Below are 23,590 nucleotides of genomic sequence, written 5' to 3'. Positions count from 1 at the left end.
GCCCATTTTTTAATTGGATCGCTTGCTCTTTCATTGTTGAGTTGTATGATCTCTTTATATAGAATGGAAATCAAACCCTTATCGGATAAGTGGTTTCCAAATATTTTCTCCCATCGACTGGGCTTTTTCACCTTCTTGATGAAGTCCTTTGAATCACAGAAATGTTTACGTTTGAGGAGGTCCCATTTATCCATATTTTCTTTTGTTGCTCGTGCTTTTGGTGTAAGGTTTAAGAATCTAGCACCTACCACCAGGTCTTGAAGATGTTTCCCTACATTTTCTTCTAGGATCTTTATTGTACTTTTTTTATATTTAGGTCTTTGATCCATTTTGAGTTAATTTTGTATAAGGTGTGAGGTAGGGGTGGTCTTTCTTTCTTTTGGCTATGGATATCCAGTTCTCCCAACACCATTTATTGAATAAACTGTTCCGCTCCAACTGGGAGGGCTTGACAGGTTTGTCAAAAATCACTTGGCCGGAGATGTGAGGGTCTGTTTCTGAGCCATCAGTTCAGTTTCATTGGTCTATGTGCCTATCCTTATGCCAATACCATGCTGTTTTTACCACTGTAGCTAGGTATATGATTTAAAGTCTTTAAGTGAGAGTCCTCCAACTTCACTTTTCCTTTTTAAGATATTTCTGGTTATTTGGGGCCTCTTACCTTTCCAGATAAATTCCATAATTGTGGTTAAAAAATGCTGGTGGAATTTTTATTGGGATTGCATTGAATATATCAATTTGGGTAGAATTGACATCTTAATGATATTTAGTCTTCTCATCCATGAGCATGGAATGTTCTTCCAATTATTTAGGTCTTTTCTGATTTCTTTTAGCAATGCATTATAGTTTTCTGAATACAAGTGCTTTGCATCCTTGGTTAAGTTTATTCCTAAATATATGATTCTTTTAGTTGCTATTGTAAATGGAATTTTTTCCCTGACTTCCTCCTCAGATTGTGCATTATTAGTGTATAGAAACACCACTGATTTTTGTGTATTGATCTTGTATTCTGACACTCTACTGAAATCATTTATTAGCTCTAGCAGCTTTGTTGTAGATTTTTTGGAATTTTCTAGATGTACAATCATATCATCTGCGAATAGTGGAAGTTTTAATTCTTCCATTCCAATTTGGATGCCTTTTATTTCTTTTTCTTGTCTGATTGCTCTAGCTAGGACCTCTAGCACTATATTGAACAACAGCGGTGACAGGGGGCATCCTTGCCTTGTCCCTGATCTCAATGGGAAGGTTTTTAGTTTTTCACCATTGAGTACAGTGTCAGCTGTGGGTTTTTCATATATGACCTTTATCATGTTGAGAAAATTTCCTTCACTTCCTAATTTTTGTAGTATTTTTATCAAGAAAGGATGCTGTATTTTGTCCTATGTCTTTTCTGTGCCAATTGATAAAATCATGTAGTTTTTTTTTTTTTTGATTTATTAATGTGGTTTATTCTGATTGATTTTCTTGTGTTGAACCAGCCTTGCATGCCTGGTATAAAACCCACTTGATCATAATGGATAATTCTTTTAATGTGTTCTTGGATTCGATTAGCAAGTATTTTATTGAGGATTAGAGAAATGGGTCTCTAATTTTCTTTTTTTTTTTTTATAATATCTTTATCTGGTTTTCGTATTAGGGTGATATTGGCTTCATAGAAAGTGTTTGGTAGCATTCCTTCTTGTTGAATTTTTTGGAAGAGCTGGAGTGAGATTGGTATTAAATCTTCTTTGAATGCTTCTTAGAACTCACCTGTGAAACTGTTGGGTCCTGGGCTTTTCATTTTGGGGAGCTGTTTGATGATTGTTTCAATTTCTTTAGTTGTGATTGGTTTGCTGAGGACTTCTATTTCTTCTAGTGTCAGTGTAGGTTGTTTGTACATTCCTAGGAGGTTTTCCATTTCATCTACATTGTCTAGTTTTTTAGCATAAAGTTTTTCGTAGTATCCTCTTATGATCTCCCTTATTTCTGTGGGCTCAGTAGTAAGGTTCCCTTTTTCATTTTTATTTCATTTATTTGCATCTCCTTTTTTTCTTAGTCTAGCTAAGGGTTTGTCAATTTTGTTAATCTTGAAGAACCACCTTTTGGTTTTGTTAATTTTCTCTTTTTTTTTTGTTCTCAATTTTATTTATTTCTTCGCTGATCTTTGTTATTTCATTCCTTCTACTTGCTTTAGGATTAGTTTGCTGTTCTTTTTCTAGTTCCTCCAGCTGTGTAGTTAGGTCATTGATTTTATTTTTTTATTTTTTTTAAAGATTTATTTTTATTTATTTCTCTCCCCTTCCCCCCCCCCCCACCCCAGTTGTCTGTTCTCTGTGTTCATTTGCTGCATGTTCTTTTGTCTGGTTCTGTTGTTGTCAGTGGCACGGAAATCTGTGTCTCTTTTTGTTGTGTCATCTTGCTGCGTTAGCTCTCTGTGTGTGCGGTGCCATTCCTGGGCAGGCTGCACTTTCTTTTGTGCTGGGTGGCTCTCCTTATGAGGCGCACTCCTTGTGCATGGGGCTCCCCTATGCGGGGGGCACCCCTGCATGGCACGGTACTCCTTGTACGCATCAGCACTGCCCATGGGCCAGCTCCACATGGGTCAAGGAGGCCCAGGGTTTGAACCGCTGACCTCCCATGTGGTAGATGGGTGCCCTATCCATTGGGCCAAGTCCGCTTCCCTAGGTCATTGAAGCTCTTCTTTTCTAATGTAAGCATTGAGGACTATAAATTTTCCTCTCAACACTGCCTTCGCAGCATCCCATAGGTTCTGATATGTTGCATTCTCATTGTCATTTATCTCGAGATATTTATTGGTTTCTCTTGAAATTTCTTCTTTGACCCACTGATTATGTAGGAGTGTGTTGTTTAATCTCCATATATGTGAATTTTCCCTTTATTTGCCACTTGTCAATTTCCAGCTTTACTCCATTATGATCAGAGAAAGTGCTTTGTATAATTTCAATTTTGTTGAATTTATTGAGATCTGCTTTGTGTCCCAACATACGGTCTGTCCTGGAGAAAGATCCATGAGCACTTGAAAAGAATGTATATCCTGCTGTTTTGGGGTGTTTTGTATATGTCTGTTAGGTTTAGTCCATTTATCATATTAATCAAGCTCTCTGTTTCCTTACTGAAATTCTGCCCAGATGTTCTGTCCAATGCTGAGAGTGGTATATTGAAGTCTCCAACTATTATGGTAGAGATGTCTATTTCTCCCTTCAGTTTTGCCAGTGTTTGCCTCATGTATCTTGGGGCATCCTGGTTAGGTGCATATGTATTTATGATTGTTATTTCTTCCTGCTGAATTATCCTTTTTATTTGTATATAATGTCCTTCCTTGTCTCTAATAATAGTTTTGCTTTTAAAGTCTGTGTCATCTGATATAAGTATAGTTACCCCAGCTTTCTTTTGGTTACTGCATGGGATATCTTTTTACAACCTTTCACTTTCAGTTTACTGGTATCCTTGGGTCTGAGGTGAGTCTCTTGCAGACAACATATAGGTGGCTTATATTTTCTTATCCATTCTGCCAGTGGGTGTCTTTTGATTGGGGAGTTTAATCCATTAACATTCAATGTTACTACTATAAAGGCAGTGCTTATTTCATCCATTTTTTGTGTTTTGTCTGTCACTTTATATTTGACACTTTTAGTTACTGTTACTGATAAAGTTGTCATTTCTAGACTCTCTTCCAGGCCTCTCTCTCTGTCTTTTCAGGTTGTAACACTCCTTTAGTATTTCTTGCAAAGCTGGTCTTTTTGTTATAAACTCTCTCAGTTTCTGTTTATCTGTAAATATATATATTTTTGAAAGATTTATTTATTTCTCTCCCCTTCCCTCCCCCCCCCCCAGTTGTCTGTTCTCTGTGTCCATTCGCTGTGTGTTCCTCTGTGACTGTTTCCATCCTTATCAGTGGCACTGGGAATCTTTGTTTCTTTTTGTTGTGTCATCATATTGTGTGAGCTCTCCATGTGTGTGGCGTCATTCCTGGGCAGGCTGCACTTTCTTTCACGCTGGGCAGCTCTCCCTACGGGGTGCACTTCTTGCATGTGGGGCTCCCCTATGTGGGGGACACCGCTACGTGGCATGGCAGTCCTTGCACGCGTCAGCACTGTGCATGGGCCAACTCCACGTGGGTCAGGGAGGCCTGGGATTTGAACCCCGGACCTCCCATGTGGTAGGTGGACGCCCCATCCATTGGGCCAAGTCTGCTTCCCTATCTGTAAATATTCTAATCTCACCCTCATTTTTAAAAGATAATTTTGCTGGGTATAAAATCCTTGTTTGGCAGTTTTTCTCCTGCAATATCTTAAATATGTCATACCACTGCCTTCTTACGTCCGTACTTTCTGATGAGGAATCGGCACTAAATCTTATTGGATATCCCTTATATGTTATATGTTGCTTCTCTCTTGCTGCTCTCAGAATTCTCTCTTTGTCTCTGACATTTGACATTCTGATTAGTCTGTGTCTCGGAGTTGGTCTGTTTGGATTTATTTGGATGTGAGTATGTTGTGCTTGTTGGACATGGATATCTATGTCCTTCTCTAGGGTTGGGAAATTTTCTACCATTATTTTTTCAGATATTCTTTCTGCCCCTTTACCCTTCTCTTCTCCTTCTGGGACACCCATGACATGTATGTTTGCACGTCTCTTGCTGTCATTTTGTTCCCTGAAACCCTGTTCAATTTTTCCCAGTCTTTTCTTTATCTTTTCTTTTGTTTTTTCACTTTCAGAGGCCATGTCTTGAGGCCACTGATCCTTTCTTCTGCTTCTTCAAGTCTGCTGTTATATGTCTCCAGTGTATTTTTAATTTCATTTATTGTACCTTTCATTCCCATAAGGTCTGCTATTTTTCTGTGTGTGCTTTCAAATTCTTCTTTATGCTCATCTAATGTCTTCTTAATATCCTTAATCTCTTTAGCCATCCCATTGAATTTATTAAGGAGAGTTGTTTGAACATCTAAGATTAGTTGTCTCAACCCCTTTATGTCATCTGCAGGCTTATCTTGTTCCTTTCATTGGGCCATCTCTTCCTGTTTCTTGGTATGGATTGTAATTTTTTGTTGGTGTTTCACATCTGGCTTCCTAGATGTATTTATTCTGGGTTCAATTTCTCCCTTTAGTTTAGGGATTTTTATCTTTTCTCCCTTGCTGGTTGTATAGTAGGAGCCAAGGATATAGCTATGGAGGCTGAAGCTGCCCACGTTGCCCTAGGAGTTGATGAAGTTTCTTCCACCTTTCTCCTCATTGTCCAGAGAGGCTGTGGAGACATCAAAACCCTCCTATCCTATTGGGGGTGGGGATGGATTCATAGGCATCCAGCAGTCCAGTCCGTGCAGGCTGAAGGTCTGCTGTTGCCCAAAAAGGCTGTGAAAATATCAGCCCTCTTCTTTCCTATTGAGGGGTGAGGGTGCGTACACAAGTACCCACCAGACCAGGCTGTGTGGGCCAAAAGCACCTGCAGTTACCCAAAGAGGCTGGGCAAACACAGTCTGTCTCTTGTCCTATTGGGGATGGAGAAGGAGCCACAGGTGCCCAACAGTCAGACTTGTGCAGCCCAAAACTGTTGCCCTGAGAGGGTGAGGCAACACCAGTCCCTTCCTATCCTCTTGGGAGACAGAGGTAGAGATGGGCTCAAAGGCATTCAACAAATCTGTGTGGGCTGAAAACTACTGCCATTGCCCATAGAGGCTGAAGATACCCAGCTCCTCTCCTATTTTCTTGGGGTGCGGGGATGCAGCCCTAGGTATCCTACTATTCAGCCTCTGCCAGCGGAGATCACTTGCAGTTGCCTGGAGAGCCTGGTGCAGGTCCCGCCAGCTACCTCTCTGCTGGAGCTGGGGCTGGAGCCTAAGCTAGGGCTGCAGTCCAGTCTTGGTGGGAAGAAGCCTGTCCCTAACTTCACTGGATTTCAGTCAGCCAGGCTTTCTCTCATGCCGGGGACTGAGTCAAGATGGCAGCTACCAGACTCTTTCCCACTTGGACACGCTCAGGCCCTAGCTGACTCTAGGATTATACTTAAGCCAGCTGAGTCCACTAATCAGTAGAGAGATCACTCGACATCGTCTCTTCCTCCACCATTTGTGGGAAATGGAGCTTCCAGCTCCAGCCATAGAATAGCTCCTGAGGTGGCTTGCACACCCCAGGCATGGACCTCTGTGGTGTGGAGTGTTCTACTCACAATTCATCTGTGCAGATGGGTAGTCTCCTCCTTCCACACTGTCAAGGATGTTGCAGGATACTCTTCTGGTCTCCTGGGTGCTTTAGGTAGCTCTGGGTGACCACCAACTGCCCTGTTTCAGGAGCTGTCTCCAGGAGCTTCTTATTCTGATGCCATCTTGGCTCCGCCTCTCTCATTGCATTTTATATTTTAGATATATGGTGAAAGATACTGTTTTTCAATTTTTTCCATTATTTCTTTGAATATTCCTTCTGTCCTTTTTTCCTTTTCTGGGACTCCATAATGAATATATTGTTATATTTGATGATGTCCAGGAGGTTCTTAGACTCTGTTCATGTTTCATTCTTTTTCCTTTCTGCAGCTCAACCTGAAACATATCAATAGTTTTCTCTGAGATCACTGCTGGTTTCTTTTGCCAGGTCTGATCTGCTGTTGAAACCTTCTAGGGAATTTTTTAGTTATTGTGGTCTTCAGCTCCAGTTTTTTTAGTTTTTTAAAAATTTCTCTCTCTTTAGTGAGAGTCTCATAATGTTCATAACGTTCATTCACTGTTTTCCTGATATCCTTTAGTTCTTTCTCCATGTTTTCTTTTTTTATTATTATTGTTTTTATTATTTTCATACCCCCCACCCCGAGATGGCTCCCTTGTTTTTCTGCTCGTTGTCTTTTTTTCTTTAGGAAGCTCTGGGAACTGAATCCAGGACCTCCCATGTGGAAGGTGAGTGCCCAACTGCTTGAGCCACTTCCACTCCCTGCTGGTTGCGTTGTCTACTGGCTGTGTCCTCTGCTATTTGTGGCATCTGCTGTTTGCAGTGTCTGCTCGTTATGGCATCTGCTAATTGCGGTGTCTGCTGGTTGCGGCCTCTGCTTGTCTTTAGGAGGCACCAGGAACTAAACCCGGGACCTCCATGTGGGAGGTGGGCACCCAGTTGCTTGAGCCCCATGTGATCCTCTCTCCGTGTTTTATCTCTTGGAACATATTAAGAATTTGTTTTTTTCCCTATGTATGGTATGTCCAAAATCTGGTCTTCTTTTTGATGGTTTCTGTTTTTTTGTCTTCTTCCTTTGGATGGGCCATCATTTCCTGTTTCTTATTTTGTCTTGCAGTCTTTTGTTGTATAATGAATACTTGAATATTATAGAGTGTTTATTCTGAGATTTAGTCCCTGGGCCATCTGTTCATTAATTTTATATCCAGATAGTGATATGACTGATTTCCTTGAGTATCTGAAGCTAACAAAAACATTCAAACCAAAAAAACACTTTTACAGTTTTTGCAAATTGGCTCTGTGTTGGCTGATGCTCTTTTTTAGAGTTTAGCCTTCTTACCAAGAAGATGAGCACAAGGTGAAAGTGTAGGGTCATTTCTGTCTTTTCTGGTTCTGTGTTTTTTCCTGGGTATGGGGTTGTGGACTTAGAAATTCCTCCAATTTGGGGAATCCAAATAACCCATCTACTTCCTATGAAATAGACTCCCTCTCACCCACTCCCACCCATCCTTAACCTCCAGGATCTATTGTAATGTCTTAAGGCAGGTAATCCTTTGCCCCAGCCTGCTTTGATTTAGTTGTTTTTTATGCTGCTTTGGTTGTCTGTAGCTGCTTTTGTCTGGGAGGGCAAGTCAAATCTGTCCAGATTCAATCTTTCCAGCTGCCCATGGCTGGCCATTGACATATAAGCAGCATTGTGTGTGAATAGGGGTTACTTTGCCTCTTGTGGAACAGGGATGGTGCCCCAATTTGGAGCTCAGGCTGCCTCCACTATTCAGAAAGGGGATGGGGGTGAGCCAGCAAGAGCGTCTGGAGCTTTTCCTCTGTTTTAAAGTTGTGATTCTGCCCTTGCCCAGTTACTGCAACCCTTTATTTTCCTGAGTTTTGAGGAATATTTCTCTGCTAGTTTTTGATACTTATTCACGGATTCTGTGGTGGAATGAAATCATGTAGTGTCTTATGCTGTCATCATGGTGGACTGAAAGTCTGTTTCAGTTTCTGGTTGTTTATTTCCTTTTTTTATTACTCTTTTTTAAAAACTATTTTAAAAAAAAAGATTATTTATCACTGCCCCCCCACCATTGTCTGCTCTCTGTGTCCATTCGCTGAGCGTTCTTCGGTGTCTGCTTGTCTTTTCTTTAGGTGGCACCAGGAACCAATACTGGAACCTTCCAGAGTGGGAGAGAGGTACTCAATCCCTTGCACCACCTCAGTTCCCTGGTCTGCTGCATTTCTTATTATTTCTCCTCTGTATCTCTTTGTGTTGTGTCATCTTGCTGTGTGAGCTGTCCACTTGGGCCAGCTTGCTTTCCAGGCCAGCACTCCTGCACAGGCCAGCACTCTTCTCCATCCAGCTTGCTGTACAGGCCAGTACTCTGCATTGGCTAGCTCTCTGCTTGGGCCAGCTTGTTGTGTGAGCCAGCTTGCCTTCACCAGGAGGCCCCAGGAATCAAACCCTGAACCTCCCATATGGTAGATGGGAGCCCAATTGCTTGTGCCACATCTGCTTCCATATTACGCTTTTTTTTCCCTAAAGATTTATTTTTTATTTATTTCTCTACCCTTCCCCCGTACCCCCCAGTTGTCTGCTCACTGTGTCCATTTGCTATGTGTTCTTCTGTGACCGCTTCTATCCTTATCAGTGGCACTGGGAATCTGTGATTCTTTTTGTTGTGTCATCTTGTGTCAACTCTCTGTGTGTGTGGCTCCATTCTTGGGCAGGCTGCACTTTCTTTCATGCTAGGCAGCTCTCCTTACGGGGAACACTCCTTGTGCGTGGGGCTCCCCTACGCGGGGGACACCCCTGCATGGGAGGGCACTTCCTTGTGCACATCAGCACTGCGCATGGGCCAGTTCCACAAGGGTCAAGGAGGCCCGGGGTGTGAACCGTGGACCTCCCATGTGGTAGGCGGACGCCCTATCCATTACGCCAAGTCTGCTTCCCCCATATTACTCTTGTATCCTGCACCTTTGCTAATCTCACTTATCAGGTCTTGTAGTTTTTTTTGTAGAGTCTATAGAATCACTAAATTTTCTACATAAATGGTCGTATTGTCCAATTTATTTTTTAACTGCATTTCTAAGAACTCTTTCTTATTCTATGAATTTTCTTTTTCTTGTTTTAAGATATAGGTCCTGGGGATTGAACCTGGGACCTTGTATATGGGAAGCTTGGCACTCAACCACTAAGTTACACTGGCACTCTGAATATATTCTTTTTTTTTTTTCAAGATTTTAAAAAAATTTCTCTCCCTTCCCTGCCCGCTCCACCCCACCCCACCTCACCCCACCTCCCCCAGTTGTCTGCTATGTCCATTTGTTATGTGCTCTTCTGTGTCCACTTGTATTCTTGTCAGCGGCACCAGGAATCTGTGTCTTTTTGTTGCTTCATCTTGCTGTATCAGCTCTCTGATTGTGCGGCGCCACTCCTGGGCAGGCTGCGCTTTTTTTGCCCTGGGCAGCTTTCCTTACGGGCTGCACTCCTTGTGCATGGGGCTCCCCTATGTGGGGGACACCCCTGCATGGCACAGCACTCCTTTTGCACTTCAGCATTGCATGTGAGTGAGCTCATCACATGAATCAGGAGGCCCTGGGTTTGAACCCTTGACCTCCCATGTGGTAGGTGGACGCTCTATCCGTTGAGCCAAATCCGCTTCCCAGTATGTTCTTTTTAAATTATCAACCCACTCATGTTTTAAGAGCTTCTTTTTACTTGTTTGAAGACAATAATAATGGTTTAAAAATTTTTTTCTCCTCCTTAAATTATTTCTCTTTCCTCCAAGTTTTTTTCATGTTTAAGTACTTAAAGGTTATTGTAAATAAAGTTTATTTGGGCAGGACTTGTAGACTGGTGGGTTTCCCTTTAGAGTAACATTTTCATTGGAGCCACTTGCAGATATCGATATCTTAGGTCTTTTCTCTTGTTTACCTGATTGATTTCCTTAACAAGCCATCTTTCTCTCTGGTTGTGGATATAATCCTAAGTGTTTGCTTTCTAGGAGCTGAGCTAGGTAAGGGGACTGGAGAAAGATGTTGAGAGTTTGGTATTCTCACTATTTGGTATGTTAAGTTTTACTGAATTTTTTTATTTTTATTCTATAAATCTTTCCAGAAAACAAAGTTTCCTCATTTTATCAGGCTGAGGGAGGAATGATCATGTCAAGGTAGAGTGAGGATCTGAGGAGTCTAACTCCTCATCAGTATATGCTTTCAACCAATCTTCTTGTTTTTGACCCCCACTCCCACCCCATTCCCTGCATTTGGTGATAAATGATTTGTTTAATGGTTCTTGGGCTTCTTTGTTCTGAATCTTCTTGCTTCATATTGGTTTCCCCAGTGCACTTTTGCAGACTCTGATTTTGCCTTTTCCTGGTCTAAGGGAGTTACCCTTATCTGGCTTTCAGTTTCCAGAATTGTGTTGCTACTGTTAGTTATCCTTTCTGTTCTCTGTCCTTGCGGATTAATGTTTCCCACCCTGCCTCCCTATTTCTGTCATTTTAGTTGGATTGCTATAGAAATGGAGATAAAATAGTTAGATTCAGTTTGTGGTGATTTCTGTGCACTCTTTTTTTTTGGTTTTTATAAAGGGTATTTATTTGGGGTAGGAGCTTACAGATAACCAGGACATAAAGCATAAGTTACTTCCCTCATCAAAGTCTCTTTGGAGCAAGATGATTGCTGACATCAGTGAGGGTTCAGGCTTCCTGGGTTCCTATGTTCCTGGGGCTTGCTTTTCTCTGGGCTCAAGGTTCCTTTCTTCCTGGGGCTGGCTTCTCTTTCCTCTGCCTGCTGACTTCCCGGGTCTCCAGCTTAAGTCTTCAGCATTAAACTCCAACCTTAAAAGTCCTACATCAGAAATCCTCTCTGTGCACTCTTAATAGGCAAAACATAATTTATACTGGAGGGTACTTGTTTTAGTCAGCCAAAGGGGTGCTGATGTAAAATACCAGAAATTGGTAGGTTTTTATAATGGGTATTTATTTGGGGTAGGAGCTTACAGATAACAGGCCATAAAGCATAAGTTACTTGCCCCACCAAAGTCTATTTTCATGTTTTGGAGCAAAATGGCTGCTGACGTCTGTGAGGGTTCAGACTTCCTGGGTTCCTCTGGGCTCAGCTCCTGTGTTTTCTCCACAAGATCAGCTTAGACCATCAGGCGAACGGCTCTGTCTCCTTGGGGATCCAACTTAAGACTTCAGCATCAAACTCCAACATCAAAACTCCAACATTAAAAGCTCCTCAACTCTGTCCTTTGCCATGCCTTTTATCTGTGAGTCCCCATCCATCAAGGGGTAGGGACTCAGTGCCCCAATGATGCGGCCCAGTCAAAGCCCCAATCATAACATAATCATGCCCAGGTACAGACCAGATTACAAACATTATCCAGTCTTTGGAATTCGTAACCATATCAAACTGCTACAGTACTCACAGAGATTCATAGAATTATGAATATCACATATGTGGGATCTGGGGTCAGATTGCCTATTTGATTTCTGTCATTTCCACTTAATGGTTGTGAGACCTTTGTCTGGTTTCTTCATTTCTTCCAGGCTCAGTGAATGGAAGCAATGCCATTTTGTTGAGAGTTGTTCTAAAGATTCAAAATGTCTTTTTTTAAAAATTTTAAGTTCTTTATTTCAAAACGTCTTTTCACAGAACTTAATAGGGAGTATCCACTTAATGATACTAATTATTTTCTTTCTCCTGTATCCTTAAGAAGAGACTTGGAGGATTTAGTTAGATATGCTGGCTTTACCATGTGGAAATATGATATTGGTTGAAAGTATCGTAGAACCCATGGTGAAAATAAAGTAGAATTTAAGAAGTTAGGTATGCACTTGTAGATGTGCAAATCATCTATGTTATGGGTATTGAAACAATAACAGTGGATGATAATCTCCACTTTGTGGAGGGAGAGAAGTATAGGTCTCAAAAAAGGGCCATATGTAGATTTGATTGTTTAAGAAGGTAGAGTCTACAAAGGAAAAAAAGAAAAGAAAAACCTCAAGGAACAGTACCTTAAAGATTTAAAACTGAAATGAAGTCAGTGCTCTAAAAATGCCTTGTGCTCTACCTATCTTCCCTCACCATGAACCTGTATGTTGTTTGGTTCTGTTGCTTGGTGTACCCAATTTTTTTCCCCCTATTTTGGTAACATATATACAACATACAATTATCCATTTAAACTAGTTTCAAGCATATAATTCAATGCCATTACATTCACAATATTATGCTGCCATTACCTTTATCCATTACCAAAAGTTTTGTCTTTCACCTCAGACAGAAACCCTGCAACATTAACTGCCTGTTTTTCCTTCCCCCTGCCCCTGGTAACCTGTACTTTATTTTCTGTCTTTTGCACATTCTAAAGAGATCCTGTCTAACACTTGTAGTAACATTGTGACAGAGGATCTTGCCTGGAGGCTAAGAGCCTGGCAATTCAAACTTTCTTTGAGGCTGTCCTCCAACCTTTTCTTACGGCCCTCTTTTTTCCCTGCATGGGAAATAATTCCATTCCCCTCTGCAGCCCCAACAACAGTCCTGGTCAGTAAAGAGGGTGATTAAGAGAGTTGGATGTCTTTAGTCCTGTGCTGGCTCCCAGGCAAACAATGGCATAGCCTTTCCCAGCCTGGAAGTGCTCTTGGGACACAGCAAACCAAATTTGTGGGCCAAAAGCTGAATCAGCCTTAGGCCGTATCCTTCTCTCTCCTGTTTCCTGGGTAGACAGATCGGACAAATAAAAATTGTCTGCCCGTAGGATGGGGAAGGGCGCCTGCAGCTGCATCTTCTACTCACGGTCTTTTGGTGGAGAATTTTTTCCTGTGCCCCTCTCTCTTCTGGCTGGTGTTTCCCCTTCTCCTGGTGTCCTAAGCCCTAGACTAAGCAGGCCATTTCTGCCTGTTCTCTAGCTGTTTTCTTGGAGAGGAGAGTCCCATGTCTTTCTAATCTGCCATCCTACCAGAAGTTTATCTGATTTTCATAACCTTTGTTAATGGTTTTGTGGGCCAGGAATTTGGAAAGGGCTTGGCTTCCGTGGTTCAGCTCTGCTCCATTTCATGACCCCTGAGGTGGCTGATGCTGGCAGATTCACTTCTAAAAAAGTTTCTTTATTCACATATCTGATGTTCCTGTACTCCTTAGCCTCTGTCTCCAAGTGGCTTCTCATCCTTTAATCCTTTTCCATGTATCTTGGGTTTCTCAAGTTGGTGTTAGGGTAGATGCACTTACATCGCAGCTTGTTCCTAAGAGGCAGGAAGCTGAAGCTATGAGACGTGTTAAAAGCTATGTAGAGAACAAGCATAACATCATTTCTTCTGTATTTTGGTAGAGTAGTAACAGGGTCTTCCCAGATGCAAGGGGGTAGCAAAATAGATGCCATATCTTGATGGATAAATGGCAAGATCACACGGCAGATGAGCATGGATTGGAGATATTGTTGTAGTCATCTTTGGAAAATGCAGTTTGCTAAAAATTGTGTCCAAAAGTGCTTGGAAATCAAGGTGAAGAAAATTAAGATGCAATAAGATTGCATATTTAAAGATAAAGTGAGCTAGCTTCTTCTGTCAAATAGACAACTCCTGGTGCTGGGGAAGTGTTTTAGTTTGGAAGAAATGTTGGGAACAATATGCCAGAAACATGTTGGTTTTTGCGATGGGAATGTATTAGGTTAAAAGCTTACAGTTCGGGAACTGTGAAGGTGTCCAAATCAAGGCATCATCAGAGATTCTGGCTTACCAAGAGTAGGCTGTGGGCGATCAGGTACATGACTATGTCATCTAAAGATGCTTTCTTTCTGAGCCAAGCTGTAGGTAATCAGACTTATGACTTGTCTCGCTGCTCTCCACCAGGCCTCTTTCAGGCTCTTGGAGACCTCTTTCCTTGCCTTTGTGCTCTGCTAATTTCAGCCTGCAGCCTCCAGAACCTCTCTCTCAGCCTCTTGGGGTTTTTCTGTCTCTGCAGCTTTTTTTTCTGAGTCTGTTTTCAGTCTTCTGTTTATAAAGGACTCCAGAAAGAGGACCAAGACCTATCCTGGGTTGTGCCTCACTGAGGCAATCCAATCAAAGGTCCCTAACAGAATCCAACCCAATCAAAGGGTCCCATAACCACGGGAAGGGATTTGCTTTAACAACACGATTTTCTGTGTCTTACGTAAGACTCAAACCAGCACAGGATGGTATAGGGAAACAGCCTCATACACTGTTGAAAAGAGTGTGCTTTAAAAGATGTTTTTTGAAGGATAAAATGGTAAAGTAGTTCAGAATTAAAAAAATAAATATAATTTGATTTTTATCAGAGCATTGTCTATATATAGGAAAAATTATGCAGACTAGATTAAGTAGAATGTTGGCTGAATAGAATAATGTATTTACATACTGTAGCAGTTTGATATTATTGATTAATCCCAAAAAGAAATATTGGATTATGTTTGTAAACTGATCTTTTCCTCTGGGCATATTAGATTATACTGGATTCATATGTTTACTTGATTAAGTAATCATGTAAACCTCTTGTGCCAGTAGGATGTTGAGTCCCCACCCTTTGGTGGGTTGGGACTCACAGATAAAAGGCATGGCAAAGGACAGAGTTGAGGGGCTTTTAATGTTGAGTTTTGATGTTGGAGTTTGATGCTGAAGTCTTAAGCTGGAGCCCCAGGGAGAGAGACAGAGCAGTTCTCCTGAATAGTCTATAGCTGACCTTGTGGAGAGAGGCAAAGTCTAGAGAGCCTCATAGTCTATAGCTGACCTCATGGAGAAAACAGAGATGCTAAGCCCAGAGGAACCCAGGAAGCTTGAACCCTTGCAGACATCGGGAGCCATCTTGCTCCAACCTGTGAAAATAGACTTTGGTGAGAGAAGTACCTTATGCTTTATGGCCTGATATCTATAAGCTTCTACCCCAAATAAATACCCGTTATAAAAACCAACCAGTTTCTGGTATTTTGCATCAGCACCCCTTTGCCTGACTAATACACATACAGTGATAGCTAGCACTTAAAAAGTGCTTAATATGTACCAAGATTTGTGTTGCTTTTCATTACCTTTTGCTGAGTGTACATTCCTAATTCTTTGACTTCATGATCTCTCAATGGAGGGGTGGCTTAACCATTAAGAAAATTTTGGATTTTTATGGAGCTGGAAGAGATCTTGGTCATATCCGAGCTTTCATTTGGTTGGTTGGTTGGTTGGTTAAGGGACAAATCATGCAAGATTTTTGGTGTTTCTTTTTTATTTGTTTTTTCATGCAAGATTTTTAATGCCATGTTAAGGATTTTCGTGGATCATTTGCATAATATCTATGGCACTAACTTTTAAGTAAATTATTTTAGTGTATCACAGTAATCAAAAAGATAAAGCCTTTTACGAAACTAAAAAAAGACATTTTTAAGACAGTCTGGAAAAATCTAACTAGAAATGGGTATGAAATATTTTTAGGGAACTACTAATATTGTTATGTATAATAATGATAACGGGATTCTGTTAAAAATCCCTTATCTGTTAAATATCAATAAAATGAGACATCACCTGGGGTTTGCTTTAAAATACATTGATGAAAAAGGTGACAAGACCATATGAAAAAAGACTGGCAAAATATTGCTAATTGAAACTAATAATGGGTACATGGGAATACATTAAACAATTCTAATTTTATTGTTTGAATTGTTTCATAAGAAGTTAAAAGACAACTACTGACATCTCATTTTTTGACACTAAAAATGAACCAGAAGAGTAATTTTTATGTGAAAATTGTTATACGAAACTTCTGTTACTTTTCAGAGGAATTCTCTATATAATTGTGTCATGATGTGTATTCCAGTGAAGTTTGTGTCTAAACTTTTGGTTTGAGAAGTAATTCTTAAGCCGGAATAGTTTATTATATTTGTTTCTGAATCTCTTGAAAAGAATCCACCATTTTAAAGTATTACGATAGTCTTACTCTTACAGTATTTATTTAAAACAACTGTAATCTTTTAAGTATATCAAAGCTAATTATGACAACAGAAAAGTATATCTTCTGAAATTCTGTACAAATTACAAAACTGTTTAATTCAAACCACCACTCACAGTTGTAGAACTTTTTTGTAGAGGGTTCTTGCTCATCAGTCAGCCATTGTGTAAGTCGTGTGTAATCTTTCCTATGACTATAACACTAATGCATTATTGGTACTGCTTTATGATTCCAGCAGATAGAAACAATGGCATCTCTTTTGATTTGAATCCAGCAGCTGTATTCTGGTCACAGATGCTGATAGCAGTCATTGAGATAAAAGTATTACAGTGTCATGAAGGTAGAATTAGAGTCTAGGAAAGAAAGTTAACAGACCTAGTGTTAGGTTCTTTGCCCTCTGTATTAAGAACATTTTAAGTTTCCTTTTATTTTGATATTTAATTGCTCATATGACCTGAAGCCATCGTTGAAGTCTAAAAGGTGTTTCTTAACTGGAAATGTACTTCAGAGTCACCTCCATAACTTTTTCCAAAATACTTTTTCCTAGAGACTTCTCCGGACTTATGGAATAAAACTTTTGAGTAGAATCGGACCCATGAATAAGTACTTTGAAAAAGCTTCCGAGTAGATTCTGGTATGAAACTTTGTTAATGACCAGTGTCTTAAGATAAAAAAACAAAAGAAAAAAAACATAATAAAGCACAGTGATTTTTCACACACCCCCATTTATTTATTTACTTATTTATTTATTTAACATAACTGGCTAGCTATAACTCCATTCCCTAATCTGTCTCTCTAGGACAAGTAAATCATTGAGAGTGGCAATGGATAGCCATTAAAGTGTTTTTAGGTGAGTGATGTGATAAATTTGTATTCCAGTTATTAATTAATTTATTGTCACTCCTCAATTATCTCTAACCTCATCCCTGTAGACAGCCTCATTTTAGCAAGTGACTACATAACCTGTTTCCTGCCCACCCCATACCAACTTATAATTATATTTACAGTAATCTTCTTGAGATACTAATTTTACCATGTTTACTCCTGTCCACATGCCTTTCAGGTATACTTTGCCAAGGCCTTCTAACTTACTTGTTCTTTCTGCCTTCTACTCTTAAATATAATTTCTTTCATGTCACCTAAACATTGCAATAGTGTGAACACTTCAAATTTTTATATGCGTTGTAACTTTAATTTGCAATGCCGTTTTCTCTCTTTTGTGGAAAAAAAAAATTGTGGAGCTTTATATTTTCTCGTAAAATTTTAAAAACAATTTATATTAATTGGAAATATAATATTATACAACTATTTAAAATAAATTCTAAAAGATAACAAATATGAAAGAATTTGTATTCTTTCATATATTTTGCTTTTTTTATGTTAACATACTTTTTTTCCTACATGAAGGAAATAAGATCGTATTCATTCTTCTATATTTGGCTTTTTTCACTTAATAGAATATTTATCTTTCTTCGTCAGTATATATAGATTCATCATGCTGCCTACTAATTATTGATTGGCTGTGCTGCAACCTGATTAACCAGTTTCTTGATGGGTGTTTAATTAATTAATTAATTTCTGTGTGCTTCCTTCTATATTCTTGGTGTGTTTGCCTTGGTATGTCTGCATAAATACCCAAAAGGATTATAATAATTTGGGTCAAAGAGGATTTACATTTATAAATTTAGAAGATATTGCTAAATTTTGCGCCAATAAAAGAATAATAATGAGGGAGGATTAGGCCAAATATTAGTGCTTGCTTTCTTTTGTGTGTCTGTGTACGTGTGTTGTGATCTTAAGGAAGTAACTCTTATTTTAAAATAAATAGGGTTTTAAATCAGGAGTGACTATTTAATTTTGTCACATGCCTTTTTATCATTTGAGATAATCATGTTTTTCTCCTTTGACCAATTACTATAGTAAATTAAATTAGTGGACTTCCTAATATTTAAATATTACATTCCTGTAATTAATCTCATTTGATAATTTTTAAAACATAGCTAAATTTTATTTGTTAGCATTTTGCATTAATATTTGCAAGTTATAATGAGCTATTGTTCTGTTTTAGGTTTTGGTAATAGTGTCATACTGGCTTTATACAATGGAAAAAAAAAGCCTCCCAGATTCATGCTCTGATATAATTTAGTCTTGAAATTACTTGTTCTTCAAGGCTTTAAATATCTCACTTATGACCTTTCTGACTTTTAATCTTTGGAATTTATCTTACTAAAAAGTATCCATTTCACTCAGTATTTAAAATTTGTGCAACAAAGGGTCATGCAAGAAATTATGGCGTTTTTATCTTTCTCTTTCTTAATTTTGTAAAATGATACTTTCTTATTGTTTAGTTAATATGGTGGGTATCCTAGAATATTTATTTTTTATTACCTACTCCTGAAACCATTTCTTGAGTTTCTCAGTTCTACTTTTATTATCTACCTTATTCTTCATTAATTCTTTTTCTACTCTTCTGAGAAAGAAAACTAAGTAAATATTCTTGTTCATTTATATTCTTTCCTTTATTATTCAGTATAAAGTCTTGAAGAGTATAACTTTTCCTCTGAGCTTAGCTTTTGCTAGTTTTTACCTATTTTGATGTGGAATATGTTTATTATTATTTACCATATACTGTTACTGTGTAGTTTTGATTTTCTCTTTAACCCAGGAATTGTTTAGGAAAGAATTTAAAAGTTCCTATGTGATTGGGGCTTCTGTGTATATCTTTTATTTTTAATTTCAGTACATTGTGTTCAGTGTGGTTAGTTCTATTTTTAATGAAATTAATTTTATTTGGCTTACTAAATCAGCTTTTAAAAAGTGGTACATGAATGTTTAAATAGAAGGCATATAATCTATTTGTAGGATATACATCTTAGTTGATAATTAATAACTATATGTCTATTATAGCAACCTTATTAATAATCTTTAGTTTCTCTCCAACAGAAGTTACAAATTAGCAAGCATGGTTTTATTTGGCTCATAGACATATTTTGTTTGCCCACATTTTGTGTTCTGTGTAATGTTAAATTAGATTAAAATGTTTGCCAACATTAAATTAGAGATTTTATATATACGTTTGGATTTCTAGTATCCTCAGACATAGCAATCTGCCTTCCCTTATGTCTCATTTTAGAGAGAGAAGTTGAGCAGGGTCAGCTTGTTTCATATGGGGCAAAAACTACCCCCTCCCCCTCAGCCCCATCTTCATTCCCCATTTTGACATTGAGATTGGATTTTATTTTTTATTTACAATTGTGTTAGTTATGGTATTACTTATGTAGAGTGGTTAAGAGAAAAGGGAAATTATTGTCCACCTATTTCTTTCAAAAATGGGAAAATTAAAATTTGATAGAGGGCTATTGTTTCAATAAAAATAGGAGAGAACTTATTTCTTCATGATTGTCTTATATCCTCATCCACTGTATACAATTTTTATTCTATGTGGTCCCTGTAAACATTGTGTTTGCAACCTTTTCTCTCTATATCTTTTTAATTTTGATCTCTTAAGACCCTAGAGAAGACTTCTCTTTCTGACCAAGATGTTGTAACAAGAAACAGTTTTACTCTCCCATGTCAAGCAGCCAAACAAATAAATAAGCAAAAAAGTCACAACAGACAAAATATATGAAATAACAGTTTTTAAGACTCTGGATACCAGGCAGCAAAAGATAATGGTCCTTGAGGAGATGGGAAACAAAAGAGGTAAGCTCTGTGATTTTTCCAGCTTACTGCATTGGAGGATGACTTTTAAGCTGCAAAGAGAGAGAACTCAGGTCTAACCTGGTGAACTTTCTGAATTGAGAACATGGAGCTGGGAGTTTGGGGAGACAAGGCAACTAGAATTCGCAGAACAGAGAATTGGTGAGGAGAGACCTACACAGAGACAAATCCTGGAGATCTGCAGAGAGGCTTCTCCAGTGTTAGAAAGTACATGCAGAGTTCATGCCCATGAGAAAACTTCCTAAGGCTAGGGGAAGAAGCAGCTAAAGGGAACAGTGCTGGCCACTCAAAAAGGGCCAGAAATAGTGCCTTTCCCCACCAGCCAGATGGAAACCTCTGGGACTTTTTTTTTTTTAAATAAATTTTATTGATACATATTAATGCAGCATACAATTCATCTAAAGTGTTCAATCAATGGTATTTGGTATAATCAGTCATATAGTTGTACATTCATCATTTCAACCATTATTAGAGCATTTTCATTATTTCAATAATAATAAACGAAAAACAAATAAGAAAATTTTCTCAGTCTCTCTCTGTTTCCCCTGCTGTACATAGCTATTTCTGGCTACTCTTTTTTGTTTTGTTTTGTTTTGTTTTGTTTTTTAAGATTTATTTGCTAAAACTGAGATGGAAGTGTATTTGGGTATCCTATTACATGCTGTTAACAGGACATTTTTGAACTCTGATTTAATTTAAAAATTTGTAATTTGACATTAAAGTATGACATTAAAGACATAAAGTTGTAGGAGCTCCACTTTTCATTTTGTCCATACTTCTTGACATTGGACATATATTCTTAGCAACAGTATGGAATTGTAGATATTTCCGACTTTTGTGATCGGTGGAGTTATCCTTAATAATGTTTTTTTCTATTAATGTTAGTCGATTTCAAGGAAGGAAGGAAGTATGCCCTTAGTTTACCCTGTCCCACTTTTTAAAAAAACCGAAGTCTGACTGTTAAAGCAGTTATCCTAACATTCCTGCTCTCATTGACTTCTGTTTTCTCTAAGACTTCTATAGAACTTATTTCTTAGTAATAATTATCTGTGTATTTATTTAGTGTTTTATTATTTCGTATTTAATTCCTCTCAAGTACTTGATTTGATATCTCTTTTTTAAAATGGAAGTTAAAATGTATTATCTCTATAATGTCTTCTAGCTCAGAGATTCTAGGATTCTTAAAACTCCTTTAAGAGAAATTCTGCACATTATGCATGATTGTTTTGTAAGCTCATAGCTTCTCTAATTAAAAAAAAGGAATAAAGTTAAAAAAAACCCTTTGAGAGAGATGAGATAAGTGATATTATTTTAAGTTTTATAGATAATAAGTCACATGTAAAGTGACCAGGCTAATATGATAGCAAATTAATGATAGTAAGGATTGGAACACAGGGTATGTATCAACTTCATTCTATTTTTTTGGATGCTGGAAATTTTAAGATCTTTCTCTGAAGGAATTTTTTTTTTAAAGATTTATTTATTTATTTCTCTCCCCTTCCCCCCCAGTTGTTTGCTTTCTGTGTCCATTTGCTGTGTGTTCTTCTGTGACCGTTTCTATTCTTATCAGTGGCACCGGGAATCTGTTTCTTTTTGTTGCGTCATCTTGTGGCAACTCTCTATGTGTACAGTGCCATTCTTGGGCAGGCTGCACTTTCTTTTGTGCTGGGCAGCTCTCCTTACGGGGCGCACTCCTTGCACGTGGGGCTCCCCTACGCGGGGGACACCCCTGCGTGGCACGGCACTCCTTGAGCGCATCAGCACTGCGCATGGGCAGCTCCACACGGGTCAAGGAGGACCGGGGTTCGAACCGCAGACCTTCCATATGATAGGCAGATGTCCTATCCATTGGGCCAAGTCCGCTTCCCTGAAGGAATGTTAACCACCACTCCTGCCTCTTGCCAATAATTGGTTTATTATTGCTGAGGTAGATAACGTAGGAATGAAATTGCATTTATTACATCTCTTTTATTAGATGTTTTATAGTCTTTGTTTTGTCATGCAATGGGGTGTATCAGTGTAAAAAATGGATCAGAAATCACCATAGTATCAAAAAATTTACTTGAACCCCAGACTAATTGGTTGATTTTATGTATATGTCTTCCTTTTGTGTGTGGACTGTATGGGCTGTAAAAGTATGCTGTATGGGTATCAAAGTGTAACTTGAATAGTGAAGAAAAATGGAGTGTTTCCATTAGTAGAAAGAGATGAAAAAGATGACAGTTGACTGAGCTGAGTGAAGAGCTAATCCATCCTGATGAAAGTTCCTATGACATAGACCGACATAGACCTGACTCTGGGACCTAAGTGAAACATTTAAGACATGCAAGAATGGGAAACAAATGTGGCTCAACCAATTGGGCTCCCACCTACCATATAGGAGGTCCAGGGTTTGATGCCCAGGACCTCCTGGTGAGGGCAAGCTGGCCCACGAGAAAAGCTGACTCAGGTGGAGTTCCGGCCCAAGCAGGAATGCTGTCCCGCACAGGGGTGCTGCCATGTGTGGGAATGCCACTGAGCATGGCAAAGCCAGCATTGGCCGGAGTGCTGGCCATTGAGGAGAACTGGCACAGGAAGATGATGTAACAAGAGACAAAGAGGAGAGAAAATAAGAAGATGTAGGAGAACAGGGAGTTGAGGTGGTGCAAGCAAGTAATCGCCGCTCTCCCACTCTGGAAGGTCCCAGGATCGGTTCCCAGAGCCACCTAATGAGAATACAGGCAGACACGGAAGAATACACAGAGAATGAACACAGAGAGCAGACAACTGGGGAATGGGGGATGGGTTGAGGTGGGGGTGGGTAGAGAAATAAAATAAAAAAAGTAAATCTTAAAAAAAAAGACATACAAGAATGTTGTTAGAGTGAAACAGGAAGAAAAACAGTAGAAGCAATGCTACCTTTTCTTCATTTTTGAATTTCATATAATTAAAATATATACCAGCCTGCAAGCACCGTGGAGTGCTGACTCAGCAAGGTGACGCAACAAAAAGGGAGACAAGTAAAAACATAGAAGAGCATGCAGCAAATGGACACAGAGAGCAAAAACAACAAGCAAGCTGCAAGGGCGGGGGGAGAAATAAATAAAATAAATACACACAGAAGAACGCACAGTGAATGGACACAGAGAGCAGACAGCAGGCAAGCTACAAGGGGGGACAGAATAAAAAAAATATGTATATTGTGATGACATATAACAAAATTTAGCATTTTAACCACTTTTCCCTTTTATATTTCTTTATTTTGAAATACTTTCAAACTTACAAGATAGTTGTAAGAGGTAATATAAAATCTATATATGTAGAACTCCAACATACTAATGCTGCCTTTTTGAACTGCCCACACTAGTACTGGTCAGCCTCTAACAGTCTTAATCACAGGGAATCCTTTGGTATGAATTCCTCCCTCAAATTAAGCAGTGTAAGACAAAAATCATCATTCCAGATGGTTCACCACTGAAAAATTCTCATGATTTTCTATCATAATTTCCAGATTTGCTGAGATTCCTCTAAAACAAGGATACATTTTTATAGCATGACAATAAGTTTTTCTTTTTTTTCCTTTTTCTGGGAAAACAAATATGTCATTGTATGAGACATATTTCACATGTATTCAAAGTTTAGTATTTCAAAGTTAAGTGGTAAGTCAGTTTTTCAGATTGAAAGTTATTTCAGATAGATTCTGAGTAGAACAGTATTATTTTCCTTTTTCTTTTATCCCTGGTTCTCCTCTCCCAAGTTCATGGGTGCAAAGTCTTTCTGCTCTTGA

General features: G+C 38.9%; 1 protein-coding gene across 5 annotated transcripts in view; it reads left to right on the top strand.

Moving 5' to 3' along the window:
- Window positions 1-23,590, top strand: part of ACAP2 (ArfGAP with coiled-coil, ankyrin repeat and PH domains 2) — a 171,614-nt gene that overhangs the window by 20,331 nt on the left and 127,693 nt on the right. For 3 of the 5 annotated variants that reach the window (XM_071214694.1, XM_071214693.1, XM_071214695.1), the window contains exon 2: window positions 16,904-16,954. The exons of the other annotated variants lie outside the window; for them this stretch is intronic. The gene's annotated coding sequence lies outside the window, so the exon portion shown is untranslated. The remainder of the gene's footprint in view (window positions 1-16,903; window positions 16,955-23,590) is intronic. 5 annotated transcript variants of the gene reach the window in all.

This window comes from Dasypus novemcinctus, chromosome 4 (assembly GCF_030445035.2).
Source record: "Dasypus novemcinctus isolate mDasNov1 chromosome 4, mDasNov1.1.hap2, whole genome shotgun sequence".
Lineage (NCBI taxonomy): Eukaryota > Metazoa > Chordata > Mammalia > Cingulata > Dasypodidae > Dasypus > Dasypus novemcinctus.
Note: the sequence above shows the minus strand (reverse complement) of the source record. Positions and strands in the feature narration are given on the sequence as shown.